We start from the raw sequence: 10,720 nt of genomic DNA, 5'->3' as shown, positions 1-10,720 counted from the left end.
AGAAAATCTATAGGTGTATGGCCTGCTTAAGTCAATGCATGCAGCCGGGAGCATGCCGGGGACAGACACCGTGGGACACCGCAATCAGGGCTGGATCAGAGACTGGCACCAGCGCTGGAGGGACTCCTTAAAACTACTGGAAAGAAGAAGACGATCGGACCAAGAGGCATCATTTAAGGTAAGTTCCTAAAGCAGCATTTGGGGGGCAACTGTGACTTTTAAGTAGTGGCTTGTAGTGTGGGAGCACAATAAGCCTCATCCTTGGCGTGAGTGGCTGTAAGGGCTTGTGCACACGGACACAAATTCAGGCCTATGGGCATGCAGCGCATTGTTACTGTATTTCTATGGGCACAGAACACAGCATGTGGTGCTACAAGTACGGGTGTATTTACACTGCACACCAAGATGTCTGTATTTACATTCCTGTGCATGAGCCATAAAGCAGGCCTTCACACAATTGTGACCCTCCTCCCCACAATTATTTTTTGTTTTATTTACTATTGTTTATAATTGTGCTTCAGCCCGCCCTGCTTCCATTACCGCCTAGGCAAGAATGATGTGTACACCACTTATAGTGCTTTCCGGGATACACACAGCCGCTGGAGGAACCAAGAAGAAACAGCCAGCTCCAATGGTACTCGGTGGTAGTAATGTTAACCACAACCCCTCCTTCATTGGTGGTCAGTGGTAGTAATTGGGGATGCACCGACACTGGTTTTTCGGTATCTGGTACCGATATTTATATTTCGGTACTCGCCGAGTACCGGTACTTCTGCTAGCATGGAGACAGGTTCCCAGGCAATCAAGAAGAGGGGAGGCGGATAATGACATGCCACCCGGCTTCTTGATAGCCAAGGAAGCCGCCTCCATGCTGATTGGCTGGAATGCCGGCTTCCCAGGCCAATTAGCATGGAGCCGGCTTCCCTGCCAATGAGGAAATGCCGGGAAGCAGGCTCCATGTTCCCTCGCAGCACTGCTGGTCAGATAAAATCTCCCACTGACCAGAACTTCCGGTATCAAGGGTAAGCATCGGAGCATTTGAGTCAGCACGATGGAAGATCGGCTTCCGATCCTGTCACAAAGGTAAATCCTATTATATATCGGCTCCTAACCTGTTTTGGTTAGTCAGACTTCAAAATTATCTTGAATGTGAAACAAAACGATATCATAGCTGGCAAAAGTTCAAGCATCATGCAAATCACATAGTACCACAGCTGTGTAATATCACAATTTTTAATCCTGCAACAATCCATCTACATTGGACTACAATCCAGTTGTATATTCCTCACCACATTGTAGCTTGTTCCTACAGCCTCACAGGCGATGATCAGCCCGTCAGGCAGAGCTCCATTGATGCGTTTTGCCCCTTCTACTTGGGGCTTCGTCAGAACGAATGTGGATTCATAACTACAATGGCTTCATATCTTCATTTGTAACCAAATGAAGATATGAAGCCACTGCAGGTGGGCATTCCTGCCCTTCTTCCATGCTCTGTTTACTCTCCTTATGATCTGCTGTATAGATCCCCTATGAAACATCCCAGTTTTTCTGGGATTGTCCAAGGATTTTAATGCCCCAGCACAGCTCTCGCACAGCAAAATGCTGTACACAGTAATCTATTGCAAATCACATGTAATCATATTACATACGATTACATGCAGGGTACCGCTTACAGATGCGGTCCCTGTCACCCGGTCATTAGTTTGAACAGTTGATAGCGGCTGCTTCTAAACAGAGTATTTGGGGTTCCTGCCACAGGAATTCCAAAATGCACAGTCACACGGAAGCCTAAGCTGGGTATACGTGGTTATATTTTTTCGTTCATCTTCACAGACTGATCAAAAAAAATCTGACAGATTCCTCTATCAGTGCTAACAGTGTGAATGAACGGATCTCCCGCTGTGTACATTGTTTTCTGACAGTGGCTGCAAACACTGTTAAGCCTACGATATTCCAGCATGTGCCTTCAGCAAAAGTTGATGTAAGGAGATAGGGCCACCCGTGGATCGCATTTCAGCCAATTCCTGCTGAATCTGCAAAATTGAAATTTGCTCTGTGTGTACTTAGCTTAATGCTCTTCACACATATTACAATCTCTATACAATGAACTTTAGATCTGCCAAAACTATGAGGACCTACCTAAAATATCCAGTCAATGTGTGTTCAACCGGCAGGCCCTTACACTACAGAGCTAAACGAGATTGTACAATTAGACTGTAATGTGTGAGATACGTAGAACAGGAGCGCACACACGATTCAAGATGTGGCCTACTGCAAACACCTTGACAAAATTAGAATGATGACGTGCATTAAGTAAGGTAGGGCAGGTCTTACACCAGAAGAAGCTACCTTGCTGTGATGAACAGGATCATAATCTTTTTGGCCAAAATGTGAGGAAAAAATTGGTTCTCCAGAGTTTCATCTTTGGCCATCTGATTAAATCAAAGCACACTTTGTTCAATCCAAATACAGTAATTGAGTGGTGTTAGCATATACAACTACCAACATACTGTATATGGCCTAAAGAGGAAAGTATAGAGGACAACTTCGGAGTCACAGAGACTTCCTCTGTACAGTCTATAACTAACATGATAACCTCTCACACACAGGGACTCTCAAGATGTCTCACCCAGGTGGTCTCGTAGGACGGTCTCAGACATAGGGACTCTATTTTTTAAGACTGCCATGTCACTGCAGGGGGAAGCCTGATTGACAGCACTCGGTGAGTGCAACAGCCAGCCTGCTATTGGCTATTGCAATTTGAAATAGCCAATAGCAGGCTGGTATTTGCACCGCCCACTGCTAACATTCAACTGCAGGCTGCGGAATCTAACCGCCGGCAGATGAATGGGGGGCGGAGGCTGACATCACAAGTAGGGGTTGACCGATATCAGGCCCACTGCCTGCTGTTTACATTCAGCTGTGGGCTGAGGAATCTGGCACCAGCAGATGAACACATAGCGTGGTGACTGGGCTGTGTGATCATCTGCCGGTGCAAGATTCAGCAGTTGGATGTAAACAGAATATCGGTACCTGATATCAGTTATTGGCCTGAAAGGTGGACCCTGTTACAATAATGGGGGTCTGAGTCTGAATATTAAAAAATAGAATTATTTTGTCCCCCCGTCAGAGCAAATGCAGGCCTTCATTTAGTCATTTTCCAGGCTGTCCCTAATAAAGGCATGGCACCAGGCCCTCATCTATTACCAGTGGACAAGTCAATATAAACAAGCAGGTCTGGTAGAGGAGGCGACCCCCACATTCACCCGAAAGTCATAAACCTAAGTTACAAAATCAACTGCATTTCATAATTTGGAATTGGGCGGGGATAGTGTAAAATAAAGGTTCATCCTCCGCCTGCTTTCCAGCCCCAACCCTGCCCTAGGGCCCGGCTCCTATAATTTGTCAAAAAGATACTGAACTAGCTAGAGATGGCTCTCGTTTTGAAAAACGTCAAGGAACTAAGAAGTTTTAGCATCACAGAAGAGTTCCCCTTTAATCTTTGGACATGATCTGCTGAAAAGCTTGCTTGAAGAAGAGGCCTTCAGACTTCTCCTTTGCTTATACAACTCTGAACTCTGTCAGAACTCCTAATTCCAGGACTGTTGAGTATTCACCTTTATTCCCTTTTATTTTACTGTTGTTATATATTTTGTCTCTTTTTATTAATATCTTTTTCTGTATATTTTCTGCACCGTTTATTTTAATTAATGGACAATCTTAAACATTGTTAAGCTTATCTCTGTGCTCTAAATACGAACTTAAAGTATCCTTGCCTCTGTGAATAGTGCTACTGTATAGTGAATCCTGTCATATTCCTGTCTGAGAGGACAGAGGCATCATAGGCATTAAGTGTTTTAATTTGGCGCAGCATTTGCTGGGCACGGTCTGTGTTTCCGTTAAAAAACACATGGTGACAGCGAATGTTTGTGGGTGCAGGGTTAACTGCAGAGTTAACCAACCCTGGTGACGATCTCTTTCAGTCTGCTGGCCTGATATTGTGTCCCGCAAGCTGGGGAATCTCTGTGCAGGGTGAAGCTGAGAGTGGTATCGCCATGTCCTTGTGTAATTTAAACCCCCTCCCACCCCCCTTGGTGGCAGCAGTGTTAATTATTATACCCAATTTCTCAGATCTATAAAAAGGTGTGCATTGTGCACTTTCCCCCAGCATAAAATAATTAATGGCAAATACCCCACCCCCCAATTCAATAAAGGTGTGCGTTGTGCAGCAATCAGCCCTCCCCCTTCCCAGCAGAAAGTAATTAGTGTCAGGTTGCTACTGAGGCCTGGTTCACATCTTGGCGGCCTGGGACCACGTGTCCTCAAACTGTGTGCGGTTGTGTGCCGCACTTTTTTGTGCGATGAGCAACCCGTGTTTTTTTTTTAACTTTGCGCAATTGCACTGTGGCACGCAACCGTGCAGATTATCCCTTTCCCCATAGCTTCTTTGGTGGCTGCAGTGTTAACAATTATACCCCCCCATGTTTAAGTGAACGCATGGATTGTACTCAGTGGACACTGAACTGCCTTATCACTGCAACATTAATCACCCTCCAGGTCGGGTTACATTACTTCTTGCAGCTGCCCGATGTGATGGAGAGAGCTCAGCGTGTAGATCAGCCGTCTCACCTCAGTATGCTGTTTGCATATGTGAAGGAGGAATGTCCCGGAGGCGTCCATGAAAACACATGCCATGATCATGAAGAGCTGAGCACTATCCAGCTCACGCTGACTGGAAGGGGAGGGGTCATGCACCCGCAGCTGCTCTGTGATGGGTCGGAAGACGGCAGAAGAACTTATTGTACAAGTTCTCTCGTCTTCACCGGGCCCCCCTCGGCTCGGGTCCCTTAGCGGCCGCGTGGGTTGCTATGGCGGTAGTTCCGCCACTGCCCAAGAACAAGTACAGTGAGTTGTAGTTCCAGACCAGCATATGGTGCCAGGGAAATAATTATTCACCCAGCTTTACCCACGAGAACAAGAAAAGAGCAAGTGTGCTAGAAGAAAGAGGGAAGGAGGGGGAAAGAATCAAGACAGAGAGGGAAAGGGGCACACATGGTGCAGCGGTCTGAATCCGCACCACTGGTCAAAGTGCTACCATTAACGTGCTACCAAGGCCATTCTAATAAGGTAAATCCACCAGGGTCTAAGTAGACGAGGGATCTGAAGTCTTGAGTAGCTCTGAACAGGACCCAGGGGCTCCACAAGGCAACATACTTTTCTTAAGTGTCCCATAGGTGGGCCATTAAGATTTCCTTCTGCATCAAGAGGCTTAGCAACCCAGTATTTTTTAATAGCAGTGACAATAATTGACCTCCATCTAGCTATGATTGTACACAATGCAGCAAAAGCGAGAGAAAATATGGAGGGTCGAGCCAAAAGGGGTAACCAGCCCAGGAAATTGGGAGCACTGGACATACAGTATGTCTTGTTTAAAGATCGCCCGCAATTTATTGTTAGCCCCTTATGTGGTAGCAATAAAGTTAAATGTAGAAAAAATAAACTGTAAAAAAAATTAAAGACATTAAAGGAGAACTATGAGGTGAGTGCTTTTCACTCACCTCATAGTTCTAGCCGACCTGTGACAATGGGACTGTCACAGGTCGGCTCAGTAGATCGGGAGGTGAGCGAACACATACTGGCGTTCGCTCACCTCTCGATCCTGTCACGGCTCTCTGCCGTGACAGGGGAGGGACTGGATTCCCCTCTCCCCGCTCCGATCCGCCAGCGCTGACTGGCGGAACGGACGGGGAGGGGGCAGGTACAGCTGGCTCTGCCTCTAGATAGGCAGAGCCAGCTGTCAGTCACACAGCTGGGCGGATCCAGACATATTTGTCGGCATCCGCTTCAGCTGCGGCATCTCATTATACCGCGAGCTACAGCTCGTGGTATACTGAGCCTAGGGTGACGGGAGGACGCTAGTTTGTGTCCTCCCGTTACCCTAAGGAGAACTATGGGGAAAAGCCTTAACCCCATAGTTCTCCTTTAAAAAAAATAAATGTTAAACTCATTTTTTTTCTTAAATTCTTTGCCCCCACTTCCCACATACACGCACATATATATGCAAACATGCGTCAGGTGTGCAAAAAAGGACAATTGCACCACATATGTCACAGATCACTGCAAACATCGGCGTGTGAGTAATAATTTGAGGGCAAATAATCACTTAACACTTAATTGATGAGTAATAAATTCTTTTAAAGTGTCGCCTATAGCCAATTTTGAGCATGGTAGAGTTTTTGCAATTTCGCATACCCGCCCAATTTTCAGGCTTGTCATGTTTGGTGTCTAATTATTAGACATAACCCCATGTTTTATATTTTACCAAAAAAAAATTTGCTTAGAATTTTTCATAACATAACGTTGGGAAGAGGTGTTTTTTTCTGGTACTTGTTTCTTTATATAGAAAAAATAAAATCACCCCAATGGCGATAAAAAACCACCAAAAGAAAGCCCGCTCTGTTCCCAAAAAATGATATAAAATTAATTTCGGTACGGCATTGCATGTCTTGCACCTCTGGAACTCACTGCCACAGGCAGTGATTTCAGCAAAGAATGTGGAATTGTTCAAGAAACTTTTGGACGATTTCTTAAGGGACCGTAATATACAGGGGTACGGGTACTCCTAGAATGAGATCCTAATAGGTTGGACTTGATGGACTAATGTCTTTATTCAACCTCAAATACTATGTAATTATGTAACTATGAATACGTCAGTCAAAGTGCCTTCGCGCTAAATAGCCATTAAAAATGGCTTGGACAGGAAGGGAGTTTAAGACCCGGTCTCAAGTGGTTAAACATCAGCTTTGGGTAGACATATACAGTATAGGTAATGTTGATGCACATTAGCACATGTGCCACATCCATAATGGTTATAAAAAAAAAAAAAATTTACAAAGCAAAGTTGAATTTATACTTTAAAAACTAAGGTTTTCCAGTAGGCACAGTACACAGTGTGTTACTTTGACAAGTTTGTGCTTTGAACACAGGAGGGAGCCACTATCCCACCTATATGTTCAGTCTTCTGCATGGCTGTAAATTGTTTCAAAAAGAATATCTTCCAAGTTCATTCTCTTTGTTCATTACCTGCAAATATTTACAGCGCTGTTAAATACTGTCACAATAATTTTTAAGATAACACAGACTAAGGCATTACCATGCCAATGTTTGTAGCGGCAATAATGGCACATTGTCACTTTTTATTGTTGCTTTTAAACGAAAAATAACTCTATGGCAAATAAGGAGAGAGAGAATATCAATTCTTCTGTTCCATGAGAAGCTATAACCGTTGATTCATGGAAAACATAAACACAAGAAAGAGATCATGTAATAGCAGAGCACCCCAAGTCCGTGATAACAGATGAATAATTGAACAGTGAAGTTTATACTTGGTATAATTGTGCCATCAAACTGCAGTATCTTGCCATAGGAAGTATATGTTCTTAATTCACTGGTCTGTCTGTTCATAAAATATGTTGGTTCAACTCTCATGCACATGCAGGTTTGATCATATTTGCCAGCAAGGAAGGTCAGAGCTGGATTAAGGTCAAATGGGGTCCTTGTCAAGGTAGCAACTTTGCAATAGCCAACAGCAAACTAGCTATTGCACCCACCCAATCGCTCAGCGGCATTCGGCTATTCACTCACTGCTGTTCAGCATCTCGAACAGCAGCGAGTAGCCTGCCGGAGGTTCGGCTTAGCCGATCCAGATGTTGGATCGGCTGAGTCGAACTCCTTCTGCACTTCGGGTCGGCCGAACATGCTAAGCATGTTCAGCCGACCAGAAGCCAAGCGAAGCCACCCGGTGTACGGCTGATTTCAGCTGCTATACGGCCGTACCAGCCTGAAGTGAATAGCCGAACAGCGTTCGGCTCACTTTGCTTAAGGTCAGTCGTTCACTCGGCTGCCAAAGTGTTTACAATAGCATATATACACAGGTACTATTAAAGGGAATTGCAAGGGAACAGCAAGAGTTACTTTAGACACAAGTATAATCTTTTTTTTTTAGGTATACTGTACCTGTAAAGCTTGATGTAAAAAAGTTTATCAATTTGGGTTTTTTTAATAAAAGTTAGGAATTTCATATACTCGTCAGCGCCATCTAGGGATGCTAGCACCGTGCACACAGCATCCACCTAGCTATTCACCAGGCCAAACTTTTACAATTGGACCACTATGTGTTAAAGGAGAACTATTGGGTCAGTGTTTTTCCCCATAGTTCTCCTTGGGGTAACGGGAGGACACAAACTAGCGTCCTCCCGTTACCCTAAGCTCAGTATACCGCGAGCTACAGCTTGCGGTATACTGAGACGCCGCACCTGGAGCGGATCCCGACTTAGATGACGGGATCCGCCCAGCTGCGTGAGTGACAGCTGGCTCTGCCTATCTAGAGGCAGAGCCAGCTGTACCCGCCCCCTCCCCCGTCCGTTCCGCCAGTCAGCGCTGGCAGATCGGAGCGGGGAGAGGGGAATCCAGCCCCTCCCCCTGTCACGGCAGAGAGCCGTGACAGGATCGAGAGGTGAGGGAACCCGGTATGTGTTCCCTCACCTCCCGATCTACTGAGCCGACCTGTGACAGTCTCATTGTTACAGGTCGGCTTAGAACTATGACATGAGTGGAAATCACTCATGTCATAGTTCTCCTTTAAGGTTATACATACCTTGTTTTATGTATGTTTTGTACTTGCATGTGTAGATGGAAAAAGTTATATTTGCTAATTGTATACGCAGATCCTGCTTCCTACTTTGCAGTGCTACACAATGGTTGTGCTATAGTTCCCCTTCTAACAATGCAAGTCTGTGACAAGCAATGCACTGCCTGACATATTTTCTCAGCAGCAGCTGGTAAGAAAGGAGGCTGAAAATTTGAAGATTCAACAATTGCGCCTTCTAGTGACAAATCTACAAATATACACAGTATGTTTAATGCAATAACAAAAATATTGAAGAGAAAGCATACAACATGTAAAAGGCACATGAAAATTAGATACACATTGCAATCATTCCTCAAAATATACACTCAGTGAAAATATATATTTTTTTCTTTAAAAAATCTTTGTTACTCACACATGTAAGCTGGTGTGCACTATATGTCAGGCCTATGAGGCTGGATGTGAACGGTATGGAGGTATGGAACTGTATGTATTTCTACCTGCTATATCTACAGTATGTGTTCAATTAACCCTGCTGTGACCTTTGTCGTCAGAAGCTTCACGTGTGGAATAGCTGTGGAGACTGAAAAAATGATATGTTTTAAAGTAAAAAGATACACAGGTACTGCTTTCAAGGAGATAGTTATATCTTCTGAGCCCTCCAATCCTGATAAAGTGTGGTGTTTCACATGAAATCAATTATACATATTTTGAGACATTGCAGGCACTTTTTAATGGTTTCAAGAAAAGTTTTGTTTTAGTAATACAATTTCCTAGAAATTAGCTTTTAGTTGATCCTATATTGCTGAAAGAAAGAAAGAATTCCAAAGATTAGCACTCAGTTTATCACTCTTTAAGGGACAGGTCTACCTTTTGTAAAAATGTATTTTAGGTTCCCTAAACTAAAATACCCTAGAAACTTCAACCTAACTGTTTAACTTAACTCTGCATGCCAGCTGCAGCCTACTGCAGATAGGATCTTCTTCTGCGTTGGCCACACCTGCACACATACATTGGACTGGGGCCATGCTCAGAAACCCTTGGTATTTAGAGGCTTAGAAACACTTGGTCCTTCATTACTACAAGAGCTCATTTTAAGGGTACGGTGATAACCTGCTATGCGGAAGGTGGGTGTTTTCGAGGTTAGAAGGGTTAGGGAGATTGGGCCAGTGCATTTTTTAAGAGGAAGTCTCTACAAGGTAGGAGGACATCTCTTCAAGGTGAGAGGAAATCTCTCCAAGGCAAATATTTATAAATGTAATTCAAACCTTTGGATGAGAACATGATTATGAGATAAAAAAAACAAATGCAATTAAAATAACACATTCATCTGACTGGTTTGACCTTATAACTGATTGTTAGATTATTGGCTGATGTTTGATAAACAGGGATATCTGTTTGCTAAAAAGCAGAGCTATGTTTATTGACCAGCAAGTGTAGCGGTATTTACTTATAGGAGAACTATGGGGTTAAGGCTTTTCCCCATAGTTCTCCTTAGTGTAACCGAAGGGCACAAACCAGCGTTCTCCCATCACCCTAGGCTCAGATCCGTCAGTATAGAGGCAGAGCCAGCTGTACCCGCCCCCTCCCCCGTCCGTTCTGCCAGTCAGCGCTGACGGAGCGGGGGGGGGGGAATCCAGCCCCTCCCCTGTCACGGCAGAGAGCAGTGACAGGATCGAGAGGTGAGCAAACGCCAGTATGTGTTCGCTTACCTCCCGATCTACTGAGCCGACCTGTGACAGTTCCAATGTCACAGGTCGGCTAGAACTATGAGGTGAGTGAAAAGCACTCACCTCATAGTTCTCCTTTAAAGAAGAACTCTGGGAATTAAAAAAAATCTTAAAGGAGAACTATGGGGTTAGGGCTTTTCCCCATAGTTCTCCTTAGGGTAACAGGAGGACACAAACTAGCGTCCTCCCGTCACCCTAGGCTCAGTATACCGCGAGCTACAGCTTGCGGTATACAGAGACGCCGCAGTATACCGTGAGCTACGGCTCCCGGTATACTGAGATGCCACAGCTGAAGCGGATTCTGACAATTATGTCTGGATCTGCCCAGCTGCGTGAGTGACAG

The sequence above is a fragment of the Nanorana parkeri genome, unplaced genomic scaffold (assembly GCF_000935625.1).
Source record: "Nanorana parkeri isolate BGI_ZX_2015 unplaced genomic scaffold, ASM93562v1 scaffold512, whole genome shotgun sequence".
In the NCBI taxonomy this organism is placed as follows: domain Eukaryota; kingdom Metazoa; phylum Chordata; class Amphibia; order Anura; family Dicroglossidae; genus Nanorana; species Nanorana parkeri.
Note: the sequence above shows the minus strand (reverse complement) of the source record.